Source organism: Hyperolius riggenbachi, chromosome 8 (assembly GCF_040937935.1).
Source record: "Hyperolius riggenbachi isolate aHypRig1 chromosome 8, aHypRig1.pri, whole genome shotgun sequence".
NCBI lineage: Eukaryota > Metazoa > Chordata > Amphibia > Anura > Hyperoliidae > Hyperolius > Hyperolius riggenbachi.
Genome location: NC_090653.1, coordinates 188475512 through 188487573, shown reverse-complemented (window position 1 = coordinate 188487573; position 12062 = coordinate 188475512). Strand labels below are relative to the sequence as shown.

The following is a 12062-nucleotide window of genomic DNA, read 5'->3' as shown; positions in this document are numbered from 1 at the left end:
AGTAGCCGGGTGGCATGAAAAAGCAGCCGGGTGGGTAGAGATGAAAATGCAGGGCAACTCTGCTTACAGCATAGGAGGTGGTGAGGAGGTGAGCCAATGACAGCCGGGTGGTCACCAAAACTAGCCGGGTGGAGCACGGGGAGAACACTGGAGTTTCTGCTATACTCCTTATATTGGGCATAAGGGTAATGCACTCTGGGCTGAAAGGAAAAATAAATGTCAAACAATCAATCAATCAATGTGGATGAAAAAATATCTGCCAAAAAATTTGAAAAAAATAGAGGGGAAGGCGTCTGCCAGGACATAGGAGCTGCCGCCCCAAAAATCCAAACCCAGCAGCTCGTATGCCCTGGCAAACCTGATTTATCCATTCACACCGATCGATGTGGATGAACAAATCATTGCCAGAGGTCTTTTTTGATACAAAGGCCTCAATTCACTAAGATTATCTCCTGTCTTTAATAACTCTTCTAGAGTTGTTACCATGGTGATAAGGCATGTAGTACTCAGGAAACATTTTACCTCAGGCAAACCTAAAGTTAACTCTTCTGTCTTTAAGTTAACTCTTCAATCCTTAAAATAACTCCAGAGTTAAAGACAGGCTGTTAATTAACTGCATGTGAAATGAACTACAGAGGAGGTAAATTAAAGGAATACTATCGAAGTTGACCAAATTCTAACAGCAGTATGAATCAATATACCAATAAAAGTTAGAGTGAACACAGCATATGATTTTGCTGCGCTGTCTTTTTTTTTTTTTATCTACCTTTCTGACGGCGTCCCCTGTGCAAACTGACGGCGTCGGATTTTGGAGCAGGTCATTATGCTAGAGGTGATTCTTCTAGCTGTGTACAATGTGGAATGACCCATTGTGATGTTCCCCCACAGCAGATTGAGTGGTGCAGCGCGCGACCCGCATCTACAAGTTAGGAGCGAGAGGAGAGACAACCGCTCTCGTTCCTAGTCTTTTCAGCCACTCTGGTCTGCCGGGCTGCCCTGTTTCCGAGGCAGACTTCCGTGTTCAGCGCTGCCGCCACGTCATTGATTGTTGCTACGTGACGGCAAGCTAATAAGGCGGAGGAGCGAGCGTCATTGCTCCGAAGTTACAGGAGCTGAAGAGGACTTCCTCCTCTTCGGCTCCTGTAACTTCGGAGCAATGACGCTCGCTCCTCCGCCTTATTAGCTTGCCGTCACGTAGCAACAATCAATGACGCGGCGGCAGCGCTGAACACGGAAGTCTGCCTCGGAAGCAGGGAAGCCCGGCAGACCAATCAGATTGGCTGAAAAGACTAGGAACGAGAGCGGTTGTCTCTCCTCTCGCTCCTAACTTGTAGATGCGGGTCGCGCGCTGCACCACTCAATCTGCTGTGGGGGAACATCACAATGGGTCATTCCACATTGTACACAGCTAGAAGAATCACCTCTAGCATAATGACCTGCTCCAAAATCCGACGCCGTCAGTTTGCACAGGGGACGCCGTCAGAAAGGTAGATAAAAAAGACACACAGCGCCGCAAAATCATATGCTGTGTTCACTCTAACTTTTATTGGTATATTGATTCATACTGCTGTTAGAATTTGGTCAACTTCGATAGTATTCCTTTAACTACAGAGGAGGTAAATTAACTACAGAGGAGGTAACTTAAGGAACTCTCTTGCCTTATTATCTCCAGCATGATCTTAGTGAATTGAGGCCATAGTGCTTGCCAAAGCATATGAAACCCCATATGTTCTGTCAGGATGCACCATCAGTGCCGCAGCTGATTGGTCGGTCTGGATAGAAAAAAGAGAGAAGAAAAAAAGACAAAACAATACAAAAAGGAGGGGAAGGCGTCTGCCAGGACATAGGAGCTGCCGCCCCAAAAATCCAAACCCACCAGCTCGTATGCCCTGGCAAACCTGATTTATCCATTCACACCGATGTGGATGAACAAATCATTGCCAGAGTTCTTTTTTGATACAAAGTGTTTGCCAAAGCATATGAAACCCCAACACCACTCCTCGGCCCATATGCCTCGGCAAACTTATCTTTTTGACTGCGGAGGTGAAATCTCGTCCTGCAGCGCTGCATGCACCGACTTGTGTGTAAGCTGACAGACGCGCCATGTTCTGTCAGGATGCACCATCAGTGCTGCAGCTGGTTAGTCGTTCGCTCGGTCCACCTGGAAGGTTATTGGATGGAAAAAGAGAAAAAAAAAAAAAAAGCAAGCAGCAAAGCAATTACTTCATTAACATTAATAAACTTTGAACTTTTTTAAATAAAAAAACTTAACATTGCAAACCAAACATTAACTTCTTTGCTTACCTGTTTTTTTTTTTTGTTTTTTTTTTTAACTTACCTCCCGAGGACAAACTTCTCCTCCCCCATGGAACAATGTGCGAAGTGCAAATCGCACAGAGTTGTGGCGAAGTACATTACGCAATTTGTCCCAAGTGAAAGGAGAGGTTTCTGGCAGCCCTGTGTCTCTGGAAACCCGATGTTTGGTTTCACACTGCATATTGACATATCCGGTGGGTCGAGCCCGCCGCACCGTATCGTCCAAAACAGACCTTCAGGCAATACCACAAGAGTAGCATTCGGCCTAGTAATGAACTGCATCGCCATAGACTAACATGACTTCTGCGCCGATCGATATTGCCACAGAAGCCACGCAGTAACGTAGGCATGCACTAGCGTTAAAGTGGATCCGAGATGAACTTTTACTTATTGCATAATTGTGTTCCTTACATATAGTTTATAGGGCATTCCTCAAGCCAAATACTTGTTTTGTTTTTAATACCCTAATTTCCTATAAACTAAACAAACCACACCCACAGCTTCTCCAGAGTGCCTTGGCGCTTGCAAAGGATTGTGGGATTTCAGTCTGGGCAGGTGAAAAAGGTGTTACTAGCTATAGATTTCAGAGGCAGAGTTTTCACAATCTGAGAGCTGCAGTGCAGATACAGATCAGTTGCCTGTGTAATGGAGGAGATAAGTGTGGAGTTTTCACATAATATGCAGATTAGCATGCCTAGATACAGATAAGCTTGCCTGTGTGTGTAATAGTGACAAGCAGAAAACATGTCTGCTCCCATTGTATCACAGGAAAAAATATTAATATACTGTTGAAGCTGTTTGAAGATAGATTTGCTGTGTAAACTATCTAAACTTTAGATAAGATATATAGACAAGTCACTTGTTATATTTAGTTTTTCATCTCGGATCCGCTTTAAGTCAAGCACTTCCGGCGTAGGGGGGGGGACGCAAAGTGTGACTTTTGCTAGGCATTTTGCCCTAACGCATCGCAGCAGTGTGAAATAGCACTGAGACCCTTGTGTGCCTACCGCTGTGTGTGGAGTTCCCTACTCTCTAATAGTGTACCTGCTTGTGTTACCTCTCAAAACACTCCCCTAGGCATAGGCCAGGCTGGTCAGGACAGGTGGGACAATTAACAGTGGTGTCACGCCTTATTCCAGCCCTGCTGCAGACACGACAGCGTTTTCTTCGGATTCGTTGACCTGGTGTACTCTGAATTGGATAGGCGTAATGCCTTCCATGCAGCCAGTTGGTTGCATCTTGGGGTTGGGCCACGGCACCTCCTGGATACAGGAGTTCCATCACGATCTGTTTATTAAATTGAATAAATGATCCAGTTCTCCCAGCCTTAGTGTAGAGAACAAAGCTGTTGTAAATTGCCAATTGAATGAGGTAAAAAGACACTTTTTTTTTTATACCAGCGTCTTGTTTTTCGGGCAACTAAATAGGGCGCTAACCTCTGGTCATCGAAGTCCACCCCTCCCATGTTAGTATTATACTCATGGACAAGGGGTTTTTCAATGACCTCAGTTCGCTGTTGAATTTCAACTGTCGTGTCTGCGTGAATGGTGGACAGGAAGTAAACCTCCCTCTTGTCTCCAATGGCAACTTTGTTATTCTGAAATGTACCATTGAGAACAGATCTTTTACAGTAGCTTCAATATATATTCCACCACCTTTTAATATACAAAGCCTGGACCGTGTTTCCTCTAGATTACATGATCTGATGGATGACCCTCTCATACTTCTAGGGGATTTTAATGCTGTCTTAGACCCCCTGTTAGAATGAATGGTACAGGTAGAACATACCCACAGCTGCAAAACTGGCTTTCTCAATATGAGTTACAGGACGTCTGGAGATGGAAGTTCCCAGATGATAGAGAGTTCTCCTGTTACTCTGACTCATACAAAACTATGTCACGCATCGATATGTGTCTGGGGTCTAAAGACCTTCTCCCTATGGTGGAATCGATTACATACTTGGCGCACGGTATATCCGACCATTCTCCCCTGGTGTGCGAGCTGTTCCTCCCGGGGGGCAGGGTTCCAACTCTCTGGAGAATGGGATCATGTTGGTTGGAGGATGAGGAAGTGCTCGGGGAGTGTCAGACAGAAATGGCGCACTACTGGCGCACTAACATAGGCACAGTTGACCCATTGATTTGCTGGGATGCGGGCAAGGCGGTTCTCAGCGGCTCATTCAGGGCTGCAATGTCCAGAATTCGACAAAACGAAATAGCCTCGCAACAATACTGCGAAAAAGAATCCAGGTTGGCTAAAATCCAGTTAATTCAGACCCCAACTCGGGAAAATTATACCCAATGGGAGCAGGCCCGTCAAACTGGAACTGAAATTATTAGATAGAACAAAGCGTAGGGACTTAATACATAAGCAGAAATATTTTGAGTTCGGGAATAAGTGTAGTAAACTTCTGACATATTTACTTAAGTCTGACACGGAATCGCTGGCAATTCCCAGAATTACAGATCACACTGGGACTTTGTGCACTACCTCTAAGTCGATTGCTGATACAGTTACTACATTTTATTCTACGCTCTACTCCTCTAGGCTGAAGGATACAGATCCTGGCCTCGGAGAGTTCCTGGAGGAGCTTGATCTTCCATCCATATCAATGGAAGCTAGTTTAGAATTGGACTCCCCTATATCCCCCGATGAAATAACTATAGCTATCTCATCCTTTAAAACTAATAAGGCACCAGGGCCGGATGGCATTCCAGCCGAATGGTACATGAAGAATAAAACTTTAATCGTCCCATATCTTGCTAAATTATTCCAATATGCGTTTGAGGTCGGATCACTTCCGGAGTCCATGAGTGAGGCTTTGATAACTCTTATTTTGAAGCCTGGTAAAGACCCAACCTCCTGCGATGCATATCGCCCGATCTCCTTAATGAACACAGATATTAAGATTCTTACAAAAATCCTAGCAAATAGACTTAATAAATATATAGACACTATTATTCATCCTGATCAGACTGGGTTTATGCCCGGAAGATGCACCAGGTTAAATATTAGAAGACTTCTAACAAATATTCAGTATCCCCACACTAATGCCGGGACTAGAGTGATCCTATCACTTGACGCCAATAAAGCCTTCGATTCAATCGAATGGTCATACCTTACGGCTGTGTTAGAGAGGTTTGGGTTCGGTCCTGGCTTCCGGAAGTGGTTCGGCATTTTATATAACTCACCAAAGGCTAAAATAAGAGTTAACTCCACGATATCCCATGACTTTAACATTAAACGTGGCACACGGCAGGGATGCCCGCTTTCACCCTTGCTGTTCGCCATTGCTGTAGAGCCCCTGGCCCAGGCTATCCGGCTGTCACCCTCGATTCGGGGCCTGCGGGTCAGCCAGATAGAAGAACACATATCCTTATATGCAGACGATATGCTGGTGTACCTTGCAGACCCCGGACCGTCTTTAGAGGCTGTGCTAAATATTTACGATAAATTTGGTTCCATATCCGGTCTGACAATAAATTGGTCCAAGTCAGTCCTTTTCCCCCTAGACCCCTTCGACCACCATATAATCACCCCTCGTTCTAACCTACAGATTACAGATAAATTTAAGTATCTTGGGATTTGGGTCCAGCGCCCCCCGGGTGGCTTCTTGGAGTCTAACATTCAACCAATCCTGGAATCTATCGAAGCCCGACTCAGAAAATGGATATCCTTGCCACTTAATCTGTATGGCAGAGTCTGTATAATCAAAATGATTGTGGCCCCTAAGCTCCTATACCTTTTGCAGATGGCTCCAGACCTGATTCCACAATCGGTCTTTAAACACATTGATTCACTGGTGGTATCATTTATATGGTCAAACTCTGTCCCTAGAATCGCCCTGTCCACCCTACAATTGCCGACCTCCCTGGGAGGACTAGCAGTACCAAACTTCTTCCTGTACTACTTAGCAACACAGCTCATACCTATTAGCTATTGGGTCAGTGACCACAGACAGGACTCTTCGCTGGCTCTTGAAGCTGACGTAGCCAGCTCCTATGAAGCTCTGTGTGGAGCCATTTACAGGTACTCAATTCCAAATGAGGGTAAGGGTGCTGCACTTATACAGAACACAATTAAAATATACAAAACCACCCGCAGGCTTTTGAATGAGCCCCTGAGACCAATTTCCTTCAGCTCACCTTTATGGTTCAACCAGAACCTTCCGGAACTGCTTGAAGTACCTGATCCTCGCTTCTGGATACAGCATGGTATTAAATATCTGCATCAAGTTTTCTCTGATGGCAGTTTCAGGGACTTCTCACAACTCCGCACGGAATTCGGTATACCTAGGCAGGCCTTGTTTAGGTACTTTCAACTTAGGCACGCACTACAGGCCCAGACTGGACTATATAATGTTAATCTAACACCCTTAGGAGTTGAATCCCTGCTTTTACAAAAAGATAGAACTAAACAGATATCCAGGTATTATAACTTCATACTGAAGACACGTTATGCCCCCAAAATTTTGTCTGTAAGGAGGCGATGGTTGGGCACAGAGACCACCTTCAGTAAGGAAGACTGGATGGATTTTGAGGAAAACTTTCATAGATTAGTTATTGCTTCACATGACAGGTTAATTAATTTGAAATGGTTTCATCAGGCCTACCTATCTCCTGCCCGTCTGAGGAAAATGAGCTCTTTACATAGTGGATGTTACTTTAAGTGCGGTCAGGGGCAGGCGGATTTTCTTCATTGTGTATGGTTCTGTCCTCAGGTGAATAACTATTGGAAAGCGGTAGCCCACTTTCTTAGAGACTCCTTAAATTTGCCCAACGTCCTTAATTTCAAGTCCTGTATGCTTGGTATGTTATCTGATATTCCATGTAGCCGGAGAGAAACTACACTCCTTCAGATCCTACTTTTTTATGTAAGGAAGTCTTTGGTCCTACAATGGAAACAAAACACGGTACCAAATCTCCATCACTGGAAGAGGCTGGTAAATCAAGCGTTACCCCTCTATAAGCTAACCTATAAGTCACGTCACCAACCCCATAAATTTGACAAAATCTGGTCTAAATGGGTAGATTCTTCTGAGACAACCATACCCAATCTAGACATTACTGTCTCAGTCCAGGACACTGTGCAATAGTGGCGTATATCTCCTGTATCAAAATAGAGTAAGAGTCTCTAGTGTTCATTTATCCATGAATAAAACTGCACTCCATGCTATCTATGCATATCTCTTTAACATACCTTGTCATTATATTATATCTGCATACATTTAATGACGTGAGAAATTGTCAATTTCAATTTAATAATTGATGCTCGGATTGTAACCCACTCAGGTTAATTTTTATGTGTGTTCTGTTTTGTTTGTTTTGCTGCTCCCTTTGGAGTAGATTTGTATGTTAAAAACTTTTCAATAAAAAATCTCTTATAAAAAAAAAACCTCCCTCTTGTCCTTCCATTTCACCGCGAGCAGGTCGCCAGCACACAAGGCGGCCCTCTGCCCCCGTTGAAGTCTGGTGGTAATGAGCCGTTGGGGGAAGCCCCGGCGACTAGGCCGCACGGTGCCACAGCATCGGATTTTTTCTATTTTTAAGTGCTGAAAGAGGGCCACACTTGTGTAATAATTGTCCACAAAAAGATGGTACCCCTTCTGGAACAAGGGTGACACAAAGTCCCACACAACCTTTCCACTGCTCCCCAGGTAGTCAGGGCATCCGACCGGCTCCAATTCTGAGTCTTTTCCCTCATAGACACTAAAATAGGATGTATAGCCTGTGGCCCTTTCACAGAGCTTATACAGTTTCACCCCATACCGGGCGCGCTTGCTTGGGATGTACTGTTTGATGCGAAGGCGCCCGGTAAAGCGTATGAGGGACTCGTCTACACAGATGTCCTGGTCAGGGGTATAAGCATCTGCAAATCTGGATGACTGGTGGTCTGAGGGGTCGAATTTTGTGGAGCCGGTCAAAAGCAGGGTGGTCACTTCGATGACAGGTTTCGTGGTTATTGATGTGCAGGAAGCGCAGGATGTTCTCAAATCGTGTCCTGGACATGGCAGCAGAGTACAGGGGAACATGATATGCTGGGTCCGTAGACCAATAAGACCGCAACACATTCTGCTTTACTAGTCCCGTGTGAAGAAGGCCCAAAAAATTTTAATTTCGGAAACTTGGACTGGTTTCCACCGAAAAGGCTGGGCAAGGAACTTTTCCGGATTGGTGGTTATATATTGTGTGGCCTTACGGTTGGTCTCTGCCACAATTAAGTCTAAGAGATCCTGGGTGAAGAACAGATAGAAAAAGTCTAGGGCCGATCCTAGATTATCTGTCTCCACCTGGACTCCAGACTGGGCGGTGAAAGGGGGAAGTACGGGTGCGGCGGAATCAGGGGATTGCCAATTTGGGTTTGCCAGCACCTCTGGTAAACTAGGGGTAGTACGGGCCCGTCTTCTTGGTGGCTGCGACTGAGATCTTACTGCACGTGCCACCGAACCAGTTTCAACTTCCATGCTGGTGTTCGCCACTTCACCAGGGACTACGGAAGTACTGGTGCTAGGCCCAGGAGATGTTGTGCTGCTGGTGCCTGCCCCACCATGAAATCTCAGACCAGCACGAACACCACTCTGCTGCCCTTGAGGCTGATCCTGCGCCACCTGCGGTCCAACAACATGGGGTGTGGTACGCCTGGCTTTAGCCGGGACCTCAACCTCGTCATCACTATCGGTCAGTGAGCCACTGCTCAATTCAGGTTCAAACTCTGACCCGGAAGATTCGTCGAATGAGGCGTCCCAATCGTCCTCATCCGACTGGGCCATGTACCTGAGAACCTCATCATCGGAATACCTCTTTCTTGCCATGGTGGGCTGCTAAATTTAGGGGGTATTCCTCTGAGACTACGCAGAAAAAAGAGCACCTACCTAGCAAAAGGGAGTATTTGAGAGGTAGAAAGCTGTGGTCACTGAATTTTGATAAAAAAAAAATAAATCAAAACTGAGGTTTACAGTGCCACAGCTATTGTATAGTGTTTTTTGCAGTGATCAGAAAAAAAATTCTGTCACTGCGGTGGGGCGGGCTGAACGCAAGTGCAGGCGAACGATCAGGCCTGATTGGGCAAACACTGCGGTTTTTTTGTGGATCCTAGTGACCCTAATAGATCTGACTGCGATCAGTAATGATCACTTACAGATACTATATAGTACCAATGTTGATTAGCGACAGTGATGACGCTAATTAGTGACTGTGGTGTAGTGGGCTGAGCACTAACTGACACAAAGGGGCCTAGCTAACTGGCCTAACTGCTAACACTAGTGATACTAAAAAAGTGACAGTTTTCACTGATCACTGTTTTTAGATCACTAGGATAGTGACAGGGGGTGGTGGTGAGTGGGGAATCAGAGGCAATCAGAAACAATCACAGGACAATCAAAGGCAATCACAGGGCAATCGCAGGCCAATCACAGGGCACTCAATTCACGGGACAATCAAAGCCAATCACGGGACAATCAAAGCCAATCACAGGGCAATCAAAGCCGATCACGGGACAATCAAAACCAATCACAGGACAATCAAATAAAATTACAGCACAATCAAATTGAATGTCAGCACAATGAAATTGAATGTCAGCACAATCAAATACAATTACAGCACAATCAAATACAATGCACTGGAAAGGTGATTGGGAGGGGGGGGGGGGGTCTGAGGGCGATCAGAGGGTGTGGGGGGTTGACTAGGTGCCCGCACGGGGCAGGCTGGGTCCTGATCTGGCACAGGGGGTGACGATAGATCAGTGAGGGATTACAGGGGAGAATAGATGTAAACAATGCACTGGGGAGGTTATCAGCGGGTGGGGGGGGGGGTCTGAGGGCAATCTGAGGGTCTGGGTGGGTGATCAGGCAGGGCTGTGGAGTCGGTCCAAAAATCCTCCGACTCCTCCTCAGTTTAGGATTCCACCGACTCCGACTCCTCTAATTTGCATATTACAATTTTGTTGATTAAAAGTATGTAACATGAAATTCGTCTCTTAACTGCCAACGCTTAGGAATTTTACAAGACAACTGAAGTGAGAAGGCTATGTAGACTATTATATTTATTCCCTTTAGACTAAAACTAGTCCTTGGTAAGAGTACTTGTAAAAGGTACAAACCGGAACAAAGAACATCTGTCAGGCCCTAGGCAATGTAACTGTGGGTACATGTAAGAGTGATGTGCAGGTACTCTGCAGGGGAATGAGGAGATTGTAAACAGACAACACCTCTGTGTTCAATGTGCACAACATTCTCAGTGGATTCCCTGCAGCTCTGTGGGGAGTGCATATGTAGAGTATAGTATTACTGTGTAACAAAGTAAACCTGAGACAGATGAAATTAAAGTTTTATACATACCTGGGGCTTCCTCCAGCCGCCTTCAGGATAATCAGTCCCTCATTGTCCTCCTCCACCACCTGGATCTTCTGCTATGAGTCCAGGTACTTGAGCCAGTCAGGCGTAGTGCACATGCACACACTCCGCCGCCAGGAGCATACTACACCTGTGCAGCACTATTGCGCAGGTGCAGAATGTTCCTGGCTGTGGGAGCGGCATGCGGCCGGACAGCGCTGACTGGCTGAATTACCAGGACTCATAGCGGAAGATCCGGGTGGTGGAAGACAGTGAGGGACTGATTAGCCTGAAGGGGGCTGGAGGAAGCCCCAGGTATGTATAAAACTTTACTTTTCACCCGTCTGTTTCCCTTTAATTTGTAGTCACCAAACCAAATTTTAATAACCTATCAAATTATTTGATTTCATCAGCAAAGGGAGTGCATACATTTGCATAAATCAGCATCAATGCAGAATTATTTCCATCTCATTGACCATCTCTATTAGTGACACAGCTACACATCAGGCTTTATACTTACAGCATTGATGTTATTTAGTGTATATAAGAGATTCCTGTGTACACATCATATATACAGTCACAATCAGATATGTATATCTGACTTTAAAAATACGGGGACTGCTTTATTGAAGCAGCACAAGTAACTAATTTTGATTGGTTTATTTCATTTTTGTAGACTAAGCACAGCTATTACTGTGTATATATACTGTATATATACATTATTTTTAATGACTATTATCTGAGAAATAGAACATTTTATCATATTTTCTATTTTAACTACAGTTACAAATTCATTAGGAGTCGGAGTCGGTGCATTTTTTCCCGACTCCGACTCCAGGCACCCAAAATTGCCCGACTCCACGACTCCGACTCCACGACTCCGACTCCACAGCCCTGTGATCAGGTGCCCCCAAGGGACAGTTTAGGGTCTGCTCTGATGGGTGGTGGTGACAAGGGGTGATAGGCAGGTGATAGACAGGTGATCAGTGGGTAAGGCAGCTGTATACAAGCGTATACAGTATACAGGGGGTGGTCTGGGGGGGGATCTGAGGGTAGGGGGGGTGATCAGGGGACCCTAGGGGGCAGTTAAGGACCTAACCTAGGGGATAGCGTCCCTAGATAGTGACAGGGAGTGATTGATGGGTTTTTAGGTGGGTGGTGGGGTGCTAGCAGTGGGGTGGTCAGGGGGGGTTCTGAGGGCTGGGGTGGGCGATCGGGGGGGGGGGGGTGGGGTCTGTGTAGATAAAAGTGTGTGTTGCTATACTTATCACCAGGGCTGCCGTCCTCCCTGATGGTCGCACGACGAGTGACCATCAGTGGAGGAGGCAGCCAGTATAATACACTTTATTACAATAACAAAGTGTATTATACACTCTGATTGGCCGGATCGCGCAAGTTTGAAACCCGCTGGCGCTGC

The 12062-nt window shown here is 45.7% G+C and overlaps 1 protein-coding gene across 1 annotated transcript in view; it reads left to right on the top strand.

Moving 5' to 3' along the window:
* Positions 1-12062, top strand: part of LOC137527521 (large ribosomal subunit protein eL42) — a 65920-nt gene that overhangs the window by 35736 nt on the left and 18122 nt on the right. The gene's annotated exons all lie outside the window — the stretch shown is intronic.